The sequence below is a fragment of the Saimiri boliviensis genome, chromosome 1 (assembly GCF_048565385.1).
Source record: "Saimiri boliviensis isolate mSaiBol1 chromosome 1, mSaiBol1.pri, whole genome shotgun sequence".
In the NCBI taxonomy this organism is placed as follows: Eukaryota; Metazoa; Chordata; class Mammalia; order Primates; family Cebidae; genus Saimiri; species Saimiri boliviensis.
Window position 1 is genome coordinate 56,369,892 of NC_133449.1, and position 22,751 is coordinate 56,392,642.

At 34.5% G+C, this 22,751-nt stretch overlaps 1 long non-coding RNA gene across 2 annotated transcripts in view; it reads right to left on the reverse strand.

The window, feature by feature from the left end:
* Window positions 1–1,158: 1,158 nt before the first annotated feature.
* The window catches only part of LOC141580635 (uncharacterized), a 398,860-nt gene continuing 377,267 nt past the window's right edge, over window positions 1,159–22,751 (reverse strand). Inside the window, exons 3-5 of one of the 2 annotated variants that reach the window (XR_012512909.1) lie at window positions 10,216–10,327; window positions 3,065–3,154; window positions 1,159–1,705 (exon numbers count right to left, since the gene is read on the reverse strand). This is a non-coding gene — a long non-coding RNA (uncharacterized LOC141580635). The remainder of the gene's footprint in view (window positions 1,706–3,064; window positions 3,155–10,215; window positions 10,328–22,751) is intronic. The other variant, XR_012512910.1, reaches the window with a different exon arrangement.

Here is a 22,751-nt window from a genome sequence, read left to right on the forward strand (position 1 = left end):
CATTTCTTGATGCTATCCTCATAACAGTGAGTTACCAGAAGACCTGTTTTTTTAATGTAGGACCTCCCCCACCTTCTCGCCATGTGAGACACTGGCTTCCCTCATTGCCTCCTGCTACTATTATTTTTTTCTCTCTTTTTATTTTTATTTATTTTTTGGGGAGGAACTTTTGCTCTGTTGCCCAGGCTAAAGTGCAATGGTGCAATCTTGGCTCACTGCAACCTCTGCCTCCTGGGTTCTAGCTATCCTCCTGTCTCAGCCTCCCAAGTAGTGGGCATTATAGGCATGTACCACCACACCTGACTAATTTATTTTGTATTTAGTAGAGACAGGGTTTCACCATGTTGGTCAGGCTGGTCTCAAACTCCTGACCTCAAGTGATCTACCCGCTTCAGCCTCCCAAAGTGCTGGGATTACAGGGGTGATCCACCACGAAGGGCTCCTTCTGCCATTATTCAAAGCTTCATGAGGTATTAGCAGATGCCAGCATCATGCTTCCTGTACAGCAGAATCAAGAGCCTCTTTTCTTTATAAATTATCCAATCTCTGGTATTTCTTTTTAGCAATGTAAGAATGGCCTAATACACCCTCCTTCCCCAAACTCCTGCCAGTCATTATACTTTATTTCTCTATCAATCTGACTATTCTTGATACCTCCTATAAGTGGAATTATACAGTTTGTCTTTTAGAAAGATTGACTAAGAAAAATGTCCTCAAAGCTTGTTCATGTTATAGCATGTGTCAAAATTATTTCGTCCTCTTTAAGACTGAATAATATTTTACGATATGTTTATACCACAATTTGATTACCCAGTAATCTGTTGATGAGCATTTGGGTTGTTTCTACCTTTGGCTATTGTGAATAATGACAGTTTTGGTGAGGATTTCAACAATGGCTTCTCACCTGTGTCTGTATCTCTTCAATCAGAAGCAGCAATTAGTAATCAGAGAACAGATACCTGATATTTGAAGGTTAGGATCCTTATTGTTCACCCTGGCTCCCACACACCATGTGCAAGCTGCTCCTGGAACATGCACACAGCTTCTCAACATGGCCAGGATTGGGAATAAGTACTCACTTCCAAATCAAAAGCTGAAACTCATCAAAATTAACAATTTACTATACAAGCCATCCCTTGGAAGTAACAAGACTTGTACTTTGCATTTTCTTCATATTTATTCCATTCAGAGCTTCAAAAAAATTGTCACATCAAACAGATTCTGCCCGTAGAGTTGTTGTCTAGCTGGGGAAACACATTTCTGGGGCTTTCTACTCTGCCGTCTTCCCAGAGTCATTTTCTCAGTAAATGTTTTGAAAAAAAATTAATTTAACAAAAATAAACAACTTGCATTTTTTTCTTCACATTTCATTCATTCATTCATTCATTCATGGATTGAAGATCTGCCATTTGGTAGACCTCTGGGACTCTGAGGCAAATATGTAATACAGCCTCCTAGTTTCTAGAAGTTTTAAGTCTAATAAGAAAGAAAGATAAGCAATCAACTGCAACACCATGCCAAAAGAACTTTAATTGAATACTGCAAAGGTTCAGGTGTCATGCCTTCCTCTGGTGAGGAGTAGATGTTAGGAGAGAGCAGAGAATATTTCATTTAATGCACCATCTCCTATAGATGAGTAATTGGTAAAACAACGATACCCCTTCTGCTGCCTCTTCACTTGGGCTGCTTCCCCACCTCCAAGATCCTATAAAGAAAGCAAACATGCATTAAATGTGGGAAACTGGGTAAACCATGAGTTTTTACTCACAACATCCTTTTAAATCTCTTTACCTGCATTTTTCAGTGGTCAGTGGACTTAATCAAAATATAGCTTTTTTGTTTGATTTCAGTCTTCCTTCCTCATGCTCATGCATTTATTCATCGATTTATTCTATAAACATTTATTGAGCACCTAGTATGCTCCAAGCACAACGCTAGGCATTTTGCTATTATCTGGCAATAGAACAGCAATAAAGACAACTTCCAAATATTTTCTGTACTATGCAACTTGTAATCTAATGAGAAATATAAACATGAAATAAGTGAATCCAAATTGATGCCATGTTTTACTTTCTCTGTCTCTGACACAACTCATACACATGGAAAATTAAATGTTTTTCATAGGTTCTGTTTTCCAATGGACTCAAAAAATAGGATAAGTATGATTCGCTTTAAAAATTCCACTAAATGCTGCTAATTTTGTACCACCAGCCCATAAATACATTATGATGATTTTTATCCAATTTCTACATCTTGTCAAGATGGCAGCTTGTCAACTGAGAAGGGCCTTTGCAGCTCTGTTTGCTGTGTTCTACATTATTCTACAGAGAATGGGCATAGTAATCCATTCCAAGCCTCAGTAGCTCCTATTCTTATTATCCTGGATCAAATCTCCTTTTACACAAGGCCAAGGAATCAGGCCTTTACTGGAGGCAGCTTTGGAGAGCTTCTGACATCTCTGTTTCAGGGTCTGACATATGCTCAGTTTTTGCCCACTCACCAGGGACAGAAGCAGAACATGGTGTGACATTATGAACTGTATTATTTAGCAATGAGTGTTGAGGACACCCCTAGAGAAGAATGTAATTTTAAACTGGGAAAAAATGATTACGATTCATGGGTGTGAAAAAAAAAAAACCAGCATCAGCAGATGTTGTAAAACTCTGGTAAGAAGAAAAGAAGGCAAAAGCTGAGAGTGAATTCGTGTTCCTCCAATGTCTTGCATCCTTACTCAATCATTCCAGATGGAGAAGCAATCACTAAGACATAAGGTCCTGTTGGTCTCACTGCCCTTATCACAAGAGAACTAGTTAAAAATACTTTCCCAAAACAGCATAATGATAAAAGCAAATGCACTGTTTCATTTATTAATCAAGATTCAATTATCTCACTTATTTGAGACAGCAAGCTGTGGTGGAAAAGAACACTCTGGGTTACAGAGATATGGCTTTGAATTTTAATTATTTTAATTGCTACCTGAATGATCTTAAGGGAATTTTTTCCCTTTCTGAGATGATATTCTCACTTACAAAAGATTAAGAGCTCACATTTATTGAGAACTTACTTTGTGCTGGACATTATGCTGATCAAATTGTTTTATTGTACCATTTAATCCTTCTAAAAAATGTTTGTCCTATGTACTCTTATCTGGCTTCTATTAAAAAAAGTAAGATAGAATATAATTTAAAGAGTTTAACGAACTTACAAAAGTCAGCAATCAAATGTAGAAGTTAGGTGATTGAGTGACTGGAAAGGTGTGCCTGAGTTCAAATCCCAGATTCATCATTTAAGATTGGAGGATTTTTAAACCACCTCCTTGTACCACAGTGTCTTCATAGATAAATATAGGTGTTGAAAATAGTTGCATTATATAATGTCTATGGAAGTAACTGCAAAAACATAAGTGTTTTTTTGAGTATGTTAATCATTTTAGTACTTTATTTTGTTACTATTTTTATGCTGAATGACTCAGTGTCTCAGAAACATCTAAATTTAGATCTAGGTCCATTGGCCTTCAAAGTCCATGCCAGACTCATTGGTGAGTGTTCTTGTTGAGCGTTAAATGCTAGAGCAATTAGTGGAAATCTCAGCAACGTTATTAGGTGCTAAATACTTTCTGATTCCTCCCAGGCCCTTTTTATTTCCCCTTCTAGATGACAAGAGAACAATATTGGATTTGGTGAGGGCTACACATCTCTCTTTAAAGTTTTTCTATACATTTCTCCAATTTCCATTGTATTCTTCCTGTGTATGTGTTTTGTTTTCCAAACCATTTGCTAGACTTTGGATCCTTATTCTATCTTGCAAATATTGATGATATTCAGGATTACATATTTAGTAAAATTCTCTTCTTTTGTTTTCTCATGCCAATTATACATTAATTACACTGTTAAATATACAATAAATATGAACTCAGTAAGATACTTCATTCAAAAGGATTTTTGAAAGGGGTTGGGGAAGGGATTATCGTCATAGAAAAATGAGGGCTATTTCAGTAGCAAGAACATTAAAACTAGAAAATACAAGTTTATCAAAAGTTATGCAAAAGGGTTTTGTTCATTTTTTTCAATGGGAAAGAGTAAACAAAGAAAGAACCAGTTGTGTAAGTGTGTAATAGTGTCATGATTCAGCAGATGAGGGAGTGTTTTCCTGAGGCCAGGCAATTGAGAGTGACAGTTAGATGGGTTGTATGTTGTCATAGACTAAGGTTACTCAAAGATAAAGGACTTGAAGGAAAGAGAATCTTAAGCAAAGGTTGGTTAACAAGCATTTTGTTTAGATTGATCAGTGGGGACAAAGAATTTGCTAATTCTTTACCGGGCACAGGATGAGAATTTGGAGCACCCTTGCCTGATCTTCTCATAGGTAAATAAGGAAGCATGTTTGAGTCTTATCCAAGTCATTTGGGAAGGGTGGTGCATGTCAGTAAGCCATTTCTGAAAACCTAAACTGTGAAAAGATTTTTTGACCTTCTGCTTTTCAGGATCACAGAGTTTGGGTCAGTTCAACAATGTCTAATTCAAAACATGATATCCAGATATGTCTAAGTATGTCAGAAAGACATGTTAAAAACTTAACACAAATTTAACTTAACAGCTTGAGTAAAGGATGATTCATAAATCTGACAGCTTTCAGAAGAACCAGGATAGATGCAGAGCAACTCCAGGGCTGCCACACGGTCAGATAAGATTTATGGACAGAAAAAGGGGAGTGATGCATGATGTACAGAAAATGGAAACCAGGTACAAAAGCAGCCAGATCGGTTACGGCTCAGTGGCTGCCCTTTTGAACATGGTTTGAACAGTTGGCTGCCTGTAATTTGACCACTCTGTGATTAGTACAAGGGTGGGTTATAGTCTGTTTACTCATCCAGTTGTTACAGTTCATTATGTATGGGGAAAACTTTTGGCCAAACTTAAAATATGTTAAGAGGGCATCTTCAGGCTAAAATTTATTTAATAGACATTACAACTCTGGTATGTCATAAACAGTTTTATTTACATTTCCAAAATTAAAATCACCTTTCCTGCTAAAATTTATTATTACTTTTGGATTTTTTTCTTTTCTTAGTGGCACCTAGTCACCTAATATAGAAATGTGAAAAGAGAAAGGAAGGAAAAAGGAGAATGGTTTCGGCTAATCCAACCTCTCCAGGGTGTCTCATACAGTCAACCCTCCATATCTACAGGTTTTATATCCATGGAGTCTGCATTCACAAATTCAACTGCAGATTTGAAGTGTCCATGGGGAAGCAAACATAAATCCAATATAATTAAAAATAATACAAATAAAAAATAATATAACAACTATTTACATAGCATTTTCATGGTATTAGGAATTACAAACACAGTAATCTAAAAATTATTTCAAATATACAGGAGGATATGCATGGTTCATATGCAAACACTATACAAACCTACGTAAGAGAATTAAGTGCCTGTGGATTTTGAAATGGGGCGCAGTTTCCTGGAACCAATCCTCCAGGCGTATTGAGGGAAGACTAGTTAACATATGAAGTATTATAGATGAACAAGAAGGAGATAGGCAAGTAAAAACACATTTTTTAAATAAAATTGAGCAAGAAATATGTAGGAACAAATGACTAGAGTATTATAATAGCAGGATCCTCTGTAATAAACAGACTTTTTCTAGAAGTAAATATTGAGCTGGGTATTTTATAATTTTTATAAAACTTTTTTTTACTGAAAATACAATATGTTCTTATAAAATAGACCTAATAAAAAGCATATATATTCATATAAATGTGTAGTAAAACAAGTTCACTTTACACATGTATTTTGTAACTGCCATTCTTCTAGTTAAGAATGTGTAATGACTTTTAGTTTCCAGTGACAGATAAGATTATTCTGTGGTATCGTTTTGAGATTTCAGGCTCTGTTAAAATACAGCCAATTAATCATCAGCATTCTTTTTCACTGGATGTCAATGTCATTTCCAATTGGTTTAAGTAAATATTTATATGAAAATACATTTTTTTCTTGAGGATAAATTCTTAGAATCAAAAAGAAATGATTACTTTACCAATAGTTAATAAAGTCAAATTATCTTATAGGAAATGACTACCACCTTGCATTGCTCAGAAAAAGATGAAATTGTCTGTTTCCCTTCATAGTCATCAATAGGTATTGTACTTACAAATATATAATGAATTGGGTGGGTAACTTACATTTATTTGATTAGCAGGCTTGAGCTTTTCCTCATCTGTATTGACCATCTGTATTTCAGTGATGTGACTTGATCCATATTCTCATGTAAATGTATATTAGATAGGTGGTTACATATATAAAGAATTTCCTATAAAGTCAAATTTAAAATCCTAATTCTAGACTGTTGCTTTAGCTAGAACTTCCAGTACTATGTTGAATAGCAGTAGCAAAAGTGAGCATCCTTGTTTTGTTCCAATTCTTAAGGGAAATGCTTTTAACTTTTTCTCATTCAGTACAATGTTGGCTGTGAGTGTGTTATATATGGCTTCCATTACTTTGAGGTATGTTTCCTCTATGAGTAATTTGTTAAGGGCTTTTATCATAAAGGGATACCGAACTTGTGAAATGCTTTTTCTGCATCTATTGAAATGATGTATGGTTTTTCTAATTATATTTATATTGTACATCACATTTATTGATTTGTGTATATTGAAGCATCCTTGCATCCATGGAATAAAACCCATTTGATTGTGGCATATTCTTTTTGATGTGCTGTTGGATTTTGTTTGCTAGTATTCTAGATTGAGGATATTAACCTATAGTTTGCTTTTTGTTGTTGAGTTCTTGACTGATTAGGGTAGTAACAGCTTTGTAGAATGAGTTAGGGATGAATCCCTTCTCAATATTTTTGAACCGTTTCATTAGGATTGGTATCAGTTAGTTTTTGTACATCTGTTAAAATATAGCTATCAATCTGTCTGATCCTGGGCTGTTTTTTTCTGGTTGGGGATGGGAAAGTTTTTATTGCTGATTCAATTTTATGACTGATTATTGGTTTGTTCATGACTTCTCTTTTTTCCTGGTTTTATTTTTGGAGGTTGTATGTTTCCAGGGATTTACCCATTTCCTCTAGGTTTCCTAGATTTTGTCATTAGAGAAGTATATAAATATCTAATCTTTGGTATTTCTGTGGTATCAGTTGTAATGTAATCATTATCATTTCTGAATGTGCTTATTTGAATTTTCTGTTTTTTCTTGGCTAATGGTCTGCCAATTTTGTTTATCTTTTCCTATTGAGTTCTGAGAATTCTTTACACATTCTGGACACAAATTCTTCAGCATTTGATGTGCAAGTGCTTTCTCAAGTCTGTGTCTTTTTTTGTTGTTTCCTTAACAGTGTTTTTTGCACAATAAAGGTTTTTTAAATTATTTTTAGAAAGAGATTGAGGCCTGCCAGTTAAAAAAAAAAAAAAAAAAAAAAAAAAAAAAAAAAAAAAAGGCAGGACCAGATGGGCTTTTTTTGGTTGGCAGGCTATTATTTCTCTTTGTACCTCTACTAGAGGTGCAAAGAAGAGCTGGTAGTATTTCTACTGAAAATATTCCAAAAATTTAAAAGGAGGGACACCTCCGTAACTCATTTGATGAGCCCAGCATCATCCTGACATCAAAACCTGGCCACTATACAACAACAAAAAAAGAAAACTTAATGCCATTATCCCTGATGAACATCAATGTAAAAATTATCAATAAAATACTGGCAACTTGAATTCAGCAGCACATCAAAAAGCTTATCCACCACTGTCAAGTTGGCTTTATCCCCAAAATGCAAGAAGGTTCGGCATATAGAGATCAATAAATGTAATTCATCACATAGAGAACTAAAGACAAAAACCATATGATTATCTCAATAGATGCAGAAAGGGCCTTCAATAAAATGCAACGTCTCTTAATGTTAAAATGTCTCAATAAAGTAGATATTCAAGGAACGGACCTCAAAATAATAAGCCATATACAACAAACCCACAGCCAACATCATGCTAAATGGAAAAAAGCTGGAAGTATTCTCCTTAAAAACCAGCACAAGATAAAGATGCCCTCTCTCACCACTCCTATTCTACACAGTGTTGGAAGCTCTAGCCAGGGCAATCACGCAAGAGAAAGAAATAAAAGCTATTCAAGCAGGAGGAAAAGAAGTAAAATTATCTTTGTTTGCTGATGACATGATCTTATATATAGAAAACCTCATTGTCTCAGCCCAAAGGCTTCTTAAACTAATAAGCATCTTCAGCAAAATCTTAGGATACAAAATCAATTTGCAAAATTTGCTAGCATTTATGTACACTAAAAATAGGCAAGCAGAGAGCCAAATCATGAATGACCTCCAATTCATAATTGTTCCAAAAAGAATAAAATACCTAGGAATACAGCTAACAAAGTGAAGGACCTCTTCAAAAAGAACTACAAACCACTGCTCAAGGAAATAAGGGAGGACACAAACAAATGGAAAACATTTCATGTCCATGGATCAAAAGAAAGAATATCTTGAAAATGGCTATACTGCCCAAAGCAGTTTAAAGATTCCATGCTCTTCCCATTAAACTACCTTTGACCATTCTTCACAGAATTAGAACAAACTTTTAAAATTCATTTGTAACCATAAAAGAGCCAGCACAGCCAAGACAATTCTAAGCAAAAAGAATAAAATAGAGATATCATGCTACCCAACTTCAAACTATACTACAAGACTATAGTAACCAAAACAGCATGATACTTGTAAAAAAACAGACACACAGACCAATGGAACAGATCAGAGAACTTAGAAATAAGACTGCACACTTACATCCATTTGATCTTTGACAAACCAGACAAACACAATGGAGAAAGGATTCTCTCTATTCAATAAATGGTGCTGGGAGAACTGGATAGCCACATGCAAATGATTGAAACTGGACTCCTTCCTTGAATCTTATACAAAAAGTTAACTCAAGATGAATTGCGGAATTAAACGTAGAACCTAAAACTGTAGAAACCCTAGAAGAAAATCTAGGCAATACCATTTAAGACATAGGCACAGGCAAATATTTCATGATGAAAATGCTGAAAACAATTGCAACAAAAGCCAAAATTGACAAATGAGATCTAATTGAGCCAAAGGGCTGCTGCACAGCAAAAGAAACTGTCATCAGAGTGAACACATAACCTACAGAATGGGAGAAATGTTTTGCAATCTTTTCATCTGACAAAGATCTCATATCTGAGTCTATGAGAAACTTAAACAAATTTACAAGAAAAAGCCAAACCCCATTAAAAAGAGGACAAATGAGATGAACAGACACTTCTCAAAAGAAGACATTCATGCAGCCAACAAAAAAATGAAAAAAAAGCTCAACATCATTGATCATTAGAGAAATGCAAAGCAAAACCACAATGAGATACTATCTCAGGCCAGTCAGAATAGCAACTATTAAAATGTCCGGAAGCAACAGATGCAAGATTGTAGAGAAAAAGAAAGACTTTTACAATGTTCATGGGAGTGTAAATTAGTTCAATCAATGTGGAAGACAGAGTGGAAATTCCTCAAAGATCTGGAGGCAGAAATACCATTTGACCCAGCCATAAAATTTCTGGATCTATACCCAAAGAAATATAAATAATTCTACTATAAAAACATATGCATACATATGTTCATTGCAGCACTATTCACAATAGCCAAGACATGGAATCGACCAAAATGTCCATCAGTGAAAGACTGGATAAAGAAAATGTGGAATATATATACCATGAAGTACTATGCAGCCATAAAAAAAAAGAGTTCATGTCCTTTGTAGGGACATGAGTGACTCTGGAAGCCATTAACCTCAGCAAACTTATACAGGAACTGAAAACCAAACACTTCATGTTCCCACTTCTAAGTGAGAGCTGAATGATAAGAACACATGGACACATTGAGGGGATCAACACACACTAGGGCATATCAGAATGAGGAGGCTAGGAGGGAGAGCATCAGGAAGGATAGCTAATGGATACTGGGCCTAATACCTAGGTGATGGGATGATATGTGCAGCAAACTACCATGACACATGTTTACCTATGTAACAAACCTGCACATCCTGCACATGTACCCCAAGACTTAAAAATTGAGGGGAAAAAAATAGCGTACATGACCAAGCCTTTGGTAATGAAGTCTTAAGACATGACACCAAAAGCAATCAATCCATCAAGGTAAATTTTGTTTCTTTTCAGAATCAACTTTTTATTTCATTGATACCTTGTATTGCTTATTGGTTTCAATATTATTTAGTTCTAATCTTTCTTATTTCTTTTCTTCCAGTTTTGGATTTAATTTGTTTTTGAGGAATAGGTATACTTTATAATTTGAACTACAAAGTAAACTCATTACATAATACATTTATTGAAATATCTTAAAGCCTTTTACATTACTTTTTAAGTTTTATTTTTAATAAACAAAAGTTGTACATATTTGTGAAGGACAATGTGATACTTCTATAAATGTATAGATTGTGGATTAACATATCATTCATCTCAAATACTGCTGTTTTTTTTGGTGAGAACATTTATAATTCATTCTTTTAGTAATATTTTAAAATACACAATATAGTAGCCCCCCCTCATTCACAGGAGATAACTTTAAAGACCCTCAGTGGATGCCTGAAACCAAACTGTATACATGCCACATGCCCTTTTTTTTTTTTCCTATAAATAAATACCTACATTAAACTGTAACCTTTTCCCTTAAAGGACAAACTTTGTGACTTTTCTTTTGCATATCTGAAGTGCTACCATCAACTAGTCTTGCACTTTGGAGCTATAAGTGTTACTTGGTCTACAATATCACAACTGGTCTGATAATCCAGACAGCTACTAAGTGACTAATGGGGTGAGTAGCATATGTAGCATGGATATGCTGGACAAAATCATGATTCATGTCCTGGGCAAGAGAGTGGAATGAGAGATTTCATTATGCTGCTCAATAGATCTTGTAATTTAAAACTTATGAATTGTGTCTGAATTTATTTAATATCTTTTAATCATGGTTGACCATGAATAACTGAAACCAAGGAAAGTGAAACCACACATAAAGGGACGCTACTGTACATATTTTTTTTACTATAGATACCATGATATGCAATGGATCACCAGAATCTAATTCTTCCACTCTAACTGAACTTATGTAGCTTTTAATCAATGTCTCCACTTGTCCTGACCACCTATTTCCCTAGCCTTAAGTAACCACTCTTCTACTCTCTCCTATGAGTTCAATTTTTTTAACTTTGCACATATAAGTGAGATCATGTGGTATTTGTCTTTCTGTGCTTAGCTTATTTTATGCAGTGTTATATCCACCTAGTTTCATCCATGTTGTTGAAAATGACAGAATTTCTTATACGTTTAAAACACAGGTATTTCTTTGTGTCTAAATACCACATTTTTAATCCATTCATCCAAAGTGCCCATTGATGGGTACTTTGTTTTCATATATTTCACTAGGCATAATACTTCAAAGAGTATGGGAGCACAAACATCTTTTTGACACACAGATTTTAATGCTTTGCAGAGATACACAGAAGTACAATCATTGGATCATATAATAAATTAATTTTAAATTATTTGAGAAATATCTGTATTCTTCCAAAATGGCTATATTAATTTACATTTCCACCAACAGTATACAAGGTTTTCCTTTTCTTTATATTCTTGCCAATACTTGCGTTTTTCATCTTTTTGAGAATAGTCAAACCAACAGGTGGGAAGTAGTATCTCACTGTGGTTTTATTTTGCATTTCTCTACTAGAGATTTTTACTATTTTTTTCATTTATCTGTTGGTTATTTGTATGTCATATTTTGAGGTGTCTATTGAGTGTCTTGACTCAATTTTAATAGTGGTTAACTTTTTATTGAGTTTCTTGTATCTTTTGAATATTAGGGTCTTATTCAATGTATGATTTCTAAAATTATTTTCTATGTATCTATAGGTGTTATCTCTTCACTCAATTATTGCCTCTACTGTGAGACAGTTCTCTAGTTTGATGCAATCTCACGTGTTTTTTTTTTATTTTGTTGCCTGTGCTTTTGTGATCATGTATAAAAAATCACTACCCAGACCAATGTCCCAATGTCATAGAGTTTTGTATGGTATGTTTTCTTCTGGTAGTTTTACAGTATCAGATTTTACATTTATATCTTTAATTTATTTTATTTTATTCATATATAAAGGGTAAGAGTCCATTTTCACTCTCTGCATGTGGATATCCAGTATTCCCAATATCATTTATTCAAGGGATTGTGTTTTCTTGACTTGTCAAAAATCAGTTGAGCATAGAGGTATAAGTATGTTTCTGGGAACTCTCTTTGATTAGTCAGTGTGCCTTTGTGCCATACCATGCTATTTTGAAAATTAGTAGTATGATGTCTTTAGCTTTGTTCTTTTTGGCAGACTGCTTTGACTATTCAGGGTCTTCTGTGGTTCCATAAAGGTTTTAGGGTTTTTTATTCTTATTATTATTTCTGTGAAGAATAACATTAGTCATTTTATAGAATTGCATTAAATCTGTTACTCACTTTGGGTATTATATATAGTATGGTCATTTTTACAATATTTTTTCCAATCCATGAACATGTGATGTCTCTTCAGTTTTTGGTGTCCCCTCCCCCTTTTTTTTTTCCACAATGTTTTACAGTTTTTTATTGTACAGTTCTTTCACCTTCTTTGTTAAATTCATTCCTAGGATCTTTTTTATTTTTGTAACTATTGTAAATAGAATTGCTTTTTTATTTCCTTTTTAGCTATTTTATTGTTGGTATGTGGTAACACCTATTTTTGTATCCTGTTATTATGCTGAGTTTATTAGTTTAAGGTTTTTGGTGATGTCTTTAGGTTTTTCTATATATGAGATTTTGCTATCTGCAAAGTTTACTTTATCCTTCCCAATTTGAATGCTCTTTATATTTCGCTTGTCTGATTCCTCTGAATAGTGTTTTCAGTACTATGTTGAATAAAAGTGTTAAAAATGGAAATCTTTGTTTTGTTCCAACTTTTAGAATCTTTACATTTTCTTATTTAGTATGATATTGGCCATGGGTTTGTCATAAATGGCCTTCATGATTTTGAATATTTTTTTTCTGTACCCAATATATTGACAGTTTTTATTATGAAGGGTTTTTGAACTTTATCAAATGCTTGTTTGCATTAATTGAAATAATAATAGGTTTTTGTCTTTGATTCTGTAGATTTAATAGATCCCATTTGTTTTTTAAAATTTATTTTAAATTTTTAACATATTTAATGATTACAAATGCAAGTTTCTTATGTGCATATGTTGTGTAGTGGCGAAGTCTGGTATTTTAGTGCACCCACCACCTAAATAGTGAACATCGTACCCAGTAGGTAATTTTTCAGTGCTTACCTTCCTCTTATCCTCCTACCTTTTGTAGTCTCCAGTGTTCATTATTTCATTGTGTATGGCCATCAGTACATTTATTGTTTAGCCCCTACTTAAAAGTGAGAATATGCAGGCTGGGTGCAGTGGTTCATGCTTGTAATCTCAGCACTTTAAGAGGCCAAGATAGGTGGATCAGTTGAGCTCAGGAGTTTGCGAGCAGCTTAGACAACATGGCGAAACCCTGTCTCCACCAAAAATACAAAAACAAACAAACAAAAAACTGATGTGGTGGCACATGCCTGTGGTCCCAGCTACTCAGGAGGCTGAAGTGGAAGGACTGCTTGAGGCCAGGAGGTGGTGGCTGCAATGAGTTGAGATCACATCACTGCACTCCAGCCTGGGTGAGAATGAGAACATGTCTCAATTTTTAAAAAATTAAAAAAACAAATATTGAGAATATGTGACATTTCACTTTGATTCTGAGTGATGTTAGAATAATGGCCTACAGTTTTTTCCTTGTTGCTGCAAAACACAATTTTAATTTTTTGGCTGAGTATCATATTATTATGTATATATACCTCTTTTAAAAATCCAATTAACCATTGACAGACACATAGGTTGATTCCATATATATGCTATTGCAAATAGTGCTATGATAAACATATGAGTACAATTGTCTTTCTAACATAATAATTTCTTTTTATTTATTTTGTTTGTAATTTATTTTTATTTTGTCAGAAGTGAAATTGCTGAATTGAATGGTGGTATTGTTGTTAGTTCTTTGAGAAATCTCCATATTGTTTTCCATAGAAGTTGGACTAACATTCCCACCAAAAGTATGTTTATTGATTCTTGCAAACCATGAATAAATTCTTCTTGATCATGGTAAAGAATACTTTTAATGTATTATTGACCTCAGTTTGTCAGTATTTTGATGAATATTTTGCGTCTATGTTCATCAGTGATATTGGCTTGTAGTTTTATTTTCTTGCAGTGTCTTTGTCTGGCATTCGTATCAGGTTAATGCTGGCTTTGTAAAATGAATTAGCAAGTTTTCCTTGTCTACAATTTTCAAAAATGTTTGAGAAGATTTGGTATTAGTTTTTAAATATGTAGTAGTAATCAACCATAAAGCCAGCTGGTCCTGGGGTTTTCTTTGATGAGAGATATTTAATTACTGATTCAGTGTTCTTGTTATTATTCTGCTCAGATTTCCAAATTTCTAGAAATATGTAACCTAATGAGATTAAATTCATGATTTACATATTTCTAGAAATTTACCCATTTTTTTCTAGGTTATCCAATTTGTTGACACAATAGTTCCTAGTAATTTCTTATGATTCTTTGTATTTCTGCAAAGGGTTAGTCTGCTGAGGGTTCATCAACCTTGTTCAACTTTTCAAAAAATCATTTTAGTTTGTTGATATTTTTCAGGTTTTTCTATTGTCCTTATTTTAGTTAATTCTACTCTGAACTTTATTTTCTTTCTGCTAACTTTTCATTTACAGTTAACCCTTAAACAGCATGGGATTGAATTGCACGGATCAGATAATGTATATAATTTTTTAAATTAAATACAGATAAAAATACAGTATTTGTGAGACATAAAACCTGTGCATTCAGAGGACAACATTTTGTAACCAAGGGTCCTGTAGGTCTGACTGCAGGATTTGAGTATGTAGATTTTTGTAAACATAGGGGTTCCTGGAACCTATGCTCTTTGTACATCAATGGATGATGGAAGTTGGCCTTTTTTCTTTTTTCCCTAGTTTCTTGAGGTATAACATTAGATTGCTTATTGAGATATTTATTTTCTTAATAAAAGTTTTTAGTGCTATGAATTTTCCTTCTAGAAATGTTTTGCTGCTTCCCATATATTTTGGTAAATTGTCTCAAAGTATTTCAACATTTCTCTCTTATTTTCTTCTTTGACTCAATAGTTGTTCAGAAGCATATTGTTGAATTTCTATTTATTTTTTAGAATTCCTCCTGTGATTGATTTCTTGTTTTATACCATTGTGGTAAAAAAAAAAAAAATGCTTGAAATACTTCAATTTTTAAAAATGTATAAAAACTTTTTTTTTTTTTTGGCCTAACATATAATCTATTCTGGGGAATATTTCTTCTGAACTTGATAAAAGAACTTGATAAAAATATATATTCTGTTACTGTTAGATGAAATATTCTGCCTGTGTTTGCTAGGTTCATTTCACCTAAAGTATGTTTTAAGTCAAATGTTTCTATACTGATGTTCTGCCTGAGTGATCTGTCTATAGTTGAACGTGGGTTACTTAAATCTAAATCCCCTTCTTTCATTGTGCCACAGTCTAGGTCTGACTTTAGATCCTGTTTTTTTCTCTTTCTTTCTTTTTGAGACAGAATCTCACTTTGTCACTGACTGAAGTGCAGTGGTGTGATCTCAGCTCATTGCCTCCCGGATTCTCAGCTCACTGCCTCCTGGGTTCTGCCTCCCAGGTTCAAGCAGTTCTGCCACAGCCTACCTGAGTAGCTGGGATTACAGGCATTGCTAATTTTTCTACTTTTAGTAGAGATGGGTTTTCACCATGTTGGTCAGGTTGGTCTTGAACTCTTTACCTCATGATCTGCCCGCCCTGGCCTCTGCCTCCCAAAGTGCTGGGATTACCACCACACCCAGCCAGATCCTTTAATGTTCATTTTCTATATTTAAGTGCTCCAGTATTTGGTGCATATCTATTTACAATTGTTATATTTTCTTGATAAACTGACTCCTCTATCACTATGTAATTACCTTATTTTTCTTTTTTTTTTTAAATAGATTTTGACCTAATATTTATTTTGCCTGTTAAAAGTATAGCAAGAGGAGGTGTCTCCCTCCTGCCCTCCTTTGGTATCTATTTGCATGAATATTTCATTCTATCCCTTCACCTTCAGTCTACAAGTATTCATTAAGGTAAAGTGAATCTCTTGTTGGCAGCAACTTATTGTTACATTGGTTTGGTTTTTGTTTGTTTTAATAGCCTTTTTTTTTTTTTTTGCTTTTTTTTTTTTTGTTAATTGTACTTAGTTTCTGGAGTATGTGTGCAGATCATGCAGGGTTTGTTGCATAGGTACATACATGGCAAGGTGGTTTGCTGCCTCTCTTCCCCATTCATCTATATCTGGCATTTCTCCCCACGTTATCCCTCCACACCCCCTGCTGTCCCTCCCCTAGCAGTACCCCTGTTGACCCCAGTGTGTAATGTTCCCCTTCCTGTGTCCAGATGTTCTAACTATTCAACACCCACTTATGAGTGAGAACATGTGGTATTTGATTTTCCGTTCTTGTGTCAGTTTGCTGAGAATGATGGTTTCCAGATTCATCCTAGTCCCCACAAAGGACACAAACTCATCGTTTTTTATGGCTGCGTAGTATTCCATGGTATTTACGTGCCACATTTTCTTTGTCCAGTCTATCACTGATGGGCATTTGGGTTAGTTCCAGGTCTTTGCTGTTGTAAACAATTCCACGATGAACATACGTGTGCATGTGTTTTTATAATAGAACGACTTATGATCCTTTGGATATATACCCAGTAATGGGATTGCTGGATCAAATGGAATTTCTATTTCTAGATCCTTGAGGAATTACCACACTGTCTTCCACAATGGATGAACGAGTTTACACTCCCACCAACAGTGTAAATGTGTTCCTATTGGGAAATATCAGTTTGTGTGACTGACGGGTAAGGACTTGTTCCTGTCATTTTGTTAAGTGTTTCCTGATTATTATGTGTATCCTTTGTTTCTTTACTCTTCTTTTACTTTGTAGTCTGATAGCTTTCTGTCATAATATGATTTAGATCTTCCCTTTTGTGTATCATATGCTTTTGCTCTGCAGTTATCTAGAGTATTATATAATTACCATATACTTACCAGGCTATTTTATGCTGATAACAACTGTGATTGTATATACAGATTCTATACTCCCCCACCCCTCATGTTTTATGTTTTTGATGTTACAATTAGCAATTTTTAATAATTTGTTGGAATTTTGGTTGCTTTTAGCTAGTTTTGAATTTTAATCTTAATTCTAAATATTTAATGGTGGTTTTACTCACCACCATTGTGGTATTAGAGTGTTTTGGATTTGACACTATATTTTTATCAGTTGTTTGTATACTTTCATGTTTAGATATTATAGTGTCCTTCTTCAGTTTAAATAATCTCATTTAGCATTTCCTATAATGTAGATCTAATGGTGATATTCTCTCTCACCTTCATTTGTCTGATAATGTTTTTATCAATATGAAAAATCTTCTCATTAATACAATGAAGTTTCCCTTGTACATAATATTTCAGCTTTCTCTTGCTGCTTTCAAAACTCTCCCTTTGTCTTTAAATTTTGACAATTCAATTATGATGTGTCCTGGTTTTGATCATTGCCATTATTTCTTTGATTGTGATTTCTGTATCTTTCTCTCCTTCTCCTGAAAGCAAATATATGTATGTCATTTCACTTGATGATGTCTCATATATCTCAAAAGCTATCTTCGCTCATTATTTTTTCTTCTGCTGATTCAGATTAGATTTTCTTCGATCTGTCTTCTTGTTGAAACCCTCCACTGAATTTTCTAGTTGTTATAGTTTTCTTCAGTTCTGTGGTATCTGATTGGTACTTTTTGTACTTTCTATCTTATTGAAATTGTTGGATTTTTTTCCTTGCATTGCTCTGCTGTCTTCAGAGGTCATCTTTGTTGAAGCAAACTAAATATGGCCTGAAAAAGACTCTGTACTTCTATATTTGAGTCCCTGTAGATAAACTGTAACCTAGCTTAACAGACAAAATTGAAAATCTAACTTAGGAGTATGCGCCTGTAACAAAAATTGAGCATTGGCCAATCCCAGCAGCAATACTTAAACCACTCATAGACTGCTAAGTGTTCAATCTGTGTTTAAGTAAGGCAATACCAACTTGTAATCAGTCCAGCTGTTTCTGGACCACACTGCCGATTTCTGAACATCGTTTCCTGTTTTTGTGTCTATAAATCTTCTTCCGCCAAATGGCTGCCCTGGAGTCTGAATCTACTGTGATTCTGGGGCTTGCCCAATTTGTGAATCATTCATTGCTCAGTTAACCTCCTTTAAATTTAATTTGGCCTAAGTTTTTCTTTTGTCACCTTTATGACCATTATTTTGAGTTCCCTGTTGGGTAGCGGTTTTTAGAGATTTATTTTTTTTCTTTTATTTGGAATATATTTCATGTTTCTTTCTTTTTCTTCATTTTCCCATGTTGGTTTCTGCACATTATATAAGAAATGTGGCTCTCTCAATCTTTTTAGGTTGTAGTTGTATAGAAGAAAGTTCTCAGGAATCTACTTGACCAGAAATTTTAAGGTGCCTCTTTAATCTTTGTGTTTGTCTGAATTGCTTTTTCTGGTTTTGGTGGTCCTCAGAAGATTAAGATGTGCAATGTTCTATCTGCACCCAAAGACTGACAAGGTAGAAACCAGGTTCTCTAGATACAGCTGGAAAGGTTGGAGTATAAAATTTTCCTAGTTCTTTCTATCTTCATGGTGAAGCTAAACAAAAGTGTTTGTCTCTCACTTCGTACTAAGCTGGGAAAAATATGTGGGGAAGGCCTGTACTCATATTCAGATTATACCATGTGATCCTGAGGGAACAGCTACTGGAAATTGTTCTATTGTATGTCCAACCCTTTGTTTTCTGTGGTGTAAGGAGACTTAGACAGACAAAGTCTCGTAGACTCACAGAGTTGGATATTTAAGCAAACAGTTTCATAGGTGGAATCTAAAGTATTGGCCTTTGTACATGCACAAAGTGTTTCCAGGTAGAATGGATAGAGGTGGATTTACCACTGGAGTGAGTCAGAGAAAAGGCTTAGCAAGTGCTGAGCGCCCGCTCAGGCTGCTAGAGGGCTACTGTTGTGTCCCTGTATAGCTTCCTAAAGCAAGTTAGAAGCCAAGCTATCAAATAGCCACTAGAAGGTTCTATCATAAACCCCTGCTGGAAAGAAACAGGAAGTTGTTTTCAAGCCCTGTCCCTGCATTGCTTTTAGGGGACAAAGCTCCTGAACATGCTTGCATTCCCATAAAAAACTGCTGCTTTTTTATCTGTAGTCTGGAGAGACTCACATATGCCTAATTTCTTCTGCTCTTGAAGTTGGTGAATTAAGAGCCAAACTATAGTTAGAATGCTGTATGTGTTGTCCAAACCCTCCTCTCCACAGAGAGAAGCCGGGTGTTTGGGATTTCTTCCTGATTTTATGTCACATACTTGGGTCCCTGGTCCATGCCTGAGTGTACGTCGGCTTCTTTTGCTGGTTTGATACTAATGTTTTCTTAGTTGATAAGTAGAAGCCTCTTAACTCATTTCTGACTTTCTCTTAGATGAAATTAATCTGTGAATAAATGTTTATTTAGAGTGCCTACTGGTGGAGACAGAGTCAGGAGCCTTCTATTCGGCCATGTTGCTGATGTTACCTCAAGACTTCTACTTTATTAATGTCCACAAAATACTAGGAGATAAAGGTTAATTTTCCCATTTGATAGACAAAAAATTGGTGACTAAGGAATGTCAAGTCAACTTCCACAGGTTACATATATAATAGGTGATGGAGTATATTAGTTAGCTCTCACATTGCTAAAAAGATATACCCAAGATTGAGTAACTTATAAAGAAAAGAGGTTTAATTGGCTCATGATTCTGCAAGCTGTATAGGAAGTATGGCTTGGGGCATTTGCTCAGTTTCTGGGGAGGCCTCAGGAAACCCACAACTGAGGGTGTAGGGAGAAGGGAGAGTAGGTGTCTCATACAGTAGGAGCAAGAGAGAGAGAACAAGGTGCAATATACTTTTAAGCAGCCAGATCTCATGAGAAGTAATTTACTATCACAAAGATAGCCCCAAGGGGATGGTGCTAAACCATTATGAGAAATCCACCCCCATAATCCAATCACCTCCAATACTGAGGATTACAATTCAATATGAGGTTTGGGTGGGGACATATAACCATGTCATATCATGGAACATAGTTTATCAACTTTTGACACACTCCTTAGTGTATGTTATAAAACGTTGTCATTTGACTTCATCCGTATTTAAGAATTCTGAACAGTTTCTACGGTTTTTACCTTTTTTTTCCTTATACAGTAACATACTTTAGTAGATTTAAAATGCATGGATAAAGAGGTTTGACAAGTAGGACTCAGGGAGAAGAGTGATGATCAGAGAAAATGGATGCCAAACCTATTCCTGTGTTAGTGTCATTGTTACCACAGAGGTTTTCGTAGTTTCAAAATGCCTAAATTCTAAGCAGGAATGATTTGAATCACTTGATTACTTATTAGAGTACTTTATAACTCATATGGTAACCCTCCACAGTTTTCATAAAACATTTACAGCGTGATGCACATAAGCCTATGGTTTTCTGTGATAACAGTCAGTTGCCCTCCATGATGGCAACACACTCAGGCTTTTGCATTAGGTTGACTGAGTGGCCTGACTTTTTAGTAGTTATAGTACTATTGTTTACTCTTATTATTTCTTAGGAAATTTGATTATCTAATATGAAGTAGAATTATCCATGACCTATGCTCTGCTTTCGACCAACAGAGTATCTTAGAACCAGCTTGTCTGGTTCGAAAGACAACTCAATGATTTTCACAACTATTCATGGTCACCATCTTTCTGATGAGATGAACAGATATACAGGAAATATTGGGATAGATATATTAGGAAATATATGGGTATAAAAACAACTCCTGCTATTAAAGTACTTGATTTTCTGTTCTGACCACTGTGGGCTGTGTATGAGAAGAAACATACATTGCCTTCACTCCTACCTTTATATTCTGAAATCAAATATTCTCTTTATTGCTGGAAGAGAAAAACTCAAATTGTTTTCTGTCATTTTCTATGATTACAAAGAAAAAGGAAAGAAGAAAGGGAGGGAGGAAGGGAAGAATAAAAAAGATAAAATAACCTATGTATTTGACATCCAAACTAACTTATTTTTGGCATATTGATTTAGGCACGAGTCACCTTCTACCCTGAATTAGAAGGAATTGCTAATTATTAGGTCTTTTGAAACACAAATCAAGAAGCCCCTGAGAAATCCAAAATCATTACCTGACTACATATGTAGCTGTAATTAATGACTGTTTGTAAAAGACTTTAAAGATGAAAAGCACTTTAATTGAAGTAACTCTCAATTATATAGAAGCAGGAAACCTAAAGTAAATGAAAATATTAGAACATGAATGGATTATTTTAAAGTAGAAAAACCAGGATTTTAAATGTGTAATTTTTTTTTATCTTGGAATGTCAGTTAAAGTTAAAAAGCTAAAATCAATACGTTAACTATTCTAAATAGAGCTACAAACATATCCTGTGGGACATAATAAGAACAGCTGCAATTGGTGGTTTGACTATCATCTCTCCTGATCTATCTTGAGCCTACATAAAAAATAAAAGCTATTTTGAAAGGAATTTGCAGGACTAAATTTTCTTTTGGATTTTCTCTTCTCCAAAGAGAAGGAGGACTGTGCTCTCCCTTCACAAATGAAGTAAAGTAGATATTGCTAAGACAACTGCTCAAAGACATGAGGTGCTCCCAAAATGAAAAAGATGGACGTTTTACTCACTGGTTAAAAATATATAGAGATCTTTCTATGGTCATTAGGAAGTAAAAAGGGACAAATTGGCCAAAGTTATACATCTATATATAGAGAGAGATAGATATTTATATCTATTTATATATAGATAGATAGATGCATAATTAGTCAGTACAACACGAGCAGTAGCCTAAGCTGTATATTGCATTTTGTTTGTAAATCTACCAAGATCTGATTGTATTCCCCCATTTTCTGAGGTGAAAATTTATTATATGCTTATGCTAATGGCTGAATGCCAGCTTTCCAACACTATTACAATAACAAACTGACATTCACAAAGCAATAAGGAGTCAACAGTGGACCCATGGCTTTTATGTCCACCAGAGAAGTCTGGCAATAGAAATTTTGACCTACTTCCCCTTTGAGCTCTCATTAGCACAAGTCTGGCTAGAGAAAACAACAATGGCAGAAAGGTGAAAGAATAACAAAAACTAGACCAAATATATTTTGAATCATTTATCAGAGCAAATATCTCCCCAAATAACTGACCATAAAATGTGTTTTTCATATAACTTAACACCAATCAAGCTAGATTAGTTTTATTTTTATTTCAGAAAGTACACTTTTTAAGATTTTACTTTAGGATATAGTCATACTGTTTTATAAACCGTAATGCTATACCTGATCAATAATTTAACCTTATATCATTACTCCCACCCAACTACTTATGAATTCATTCCTGAAATTAGCAGATGCTCTATTTTTTCCTTTCCACATTATGTGTACTCATTTCTTATATTTATAAGTTTG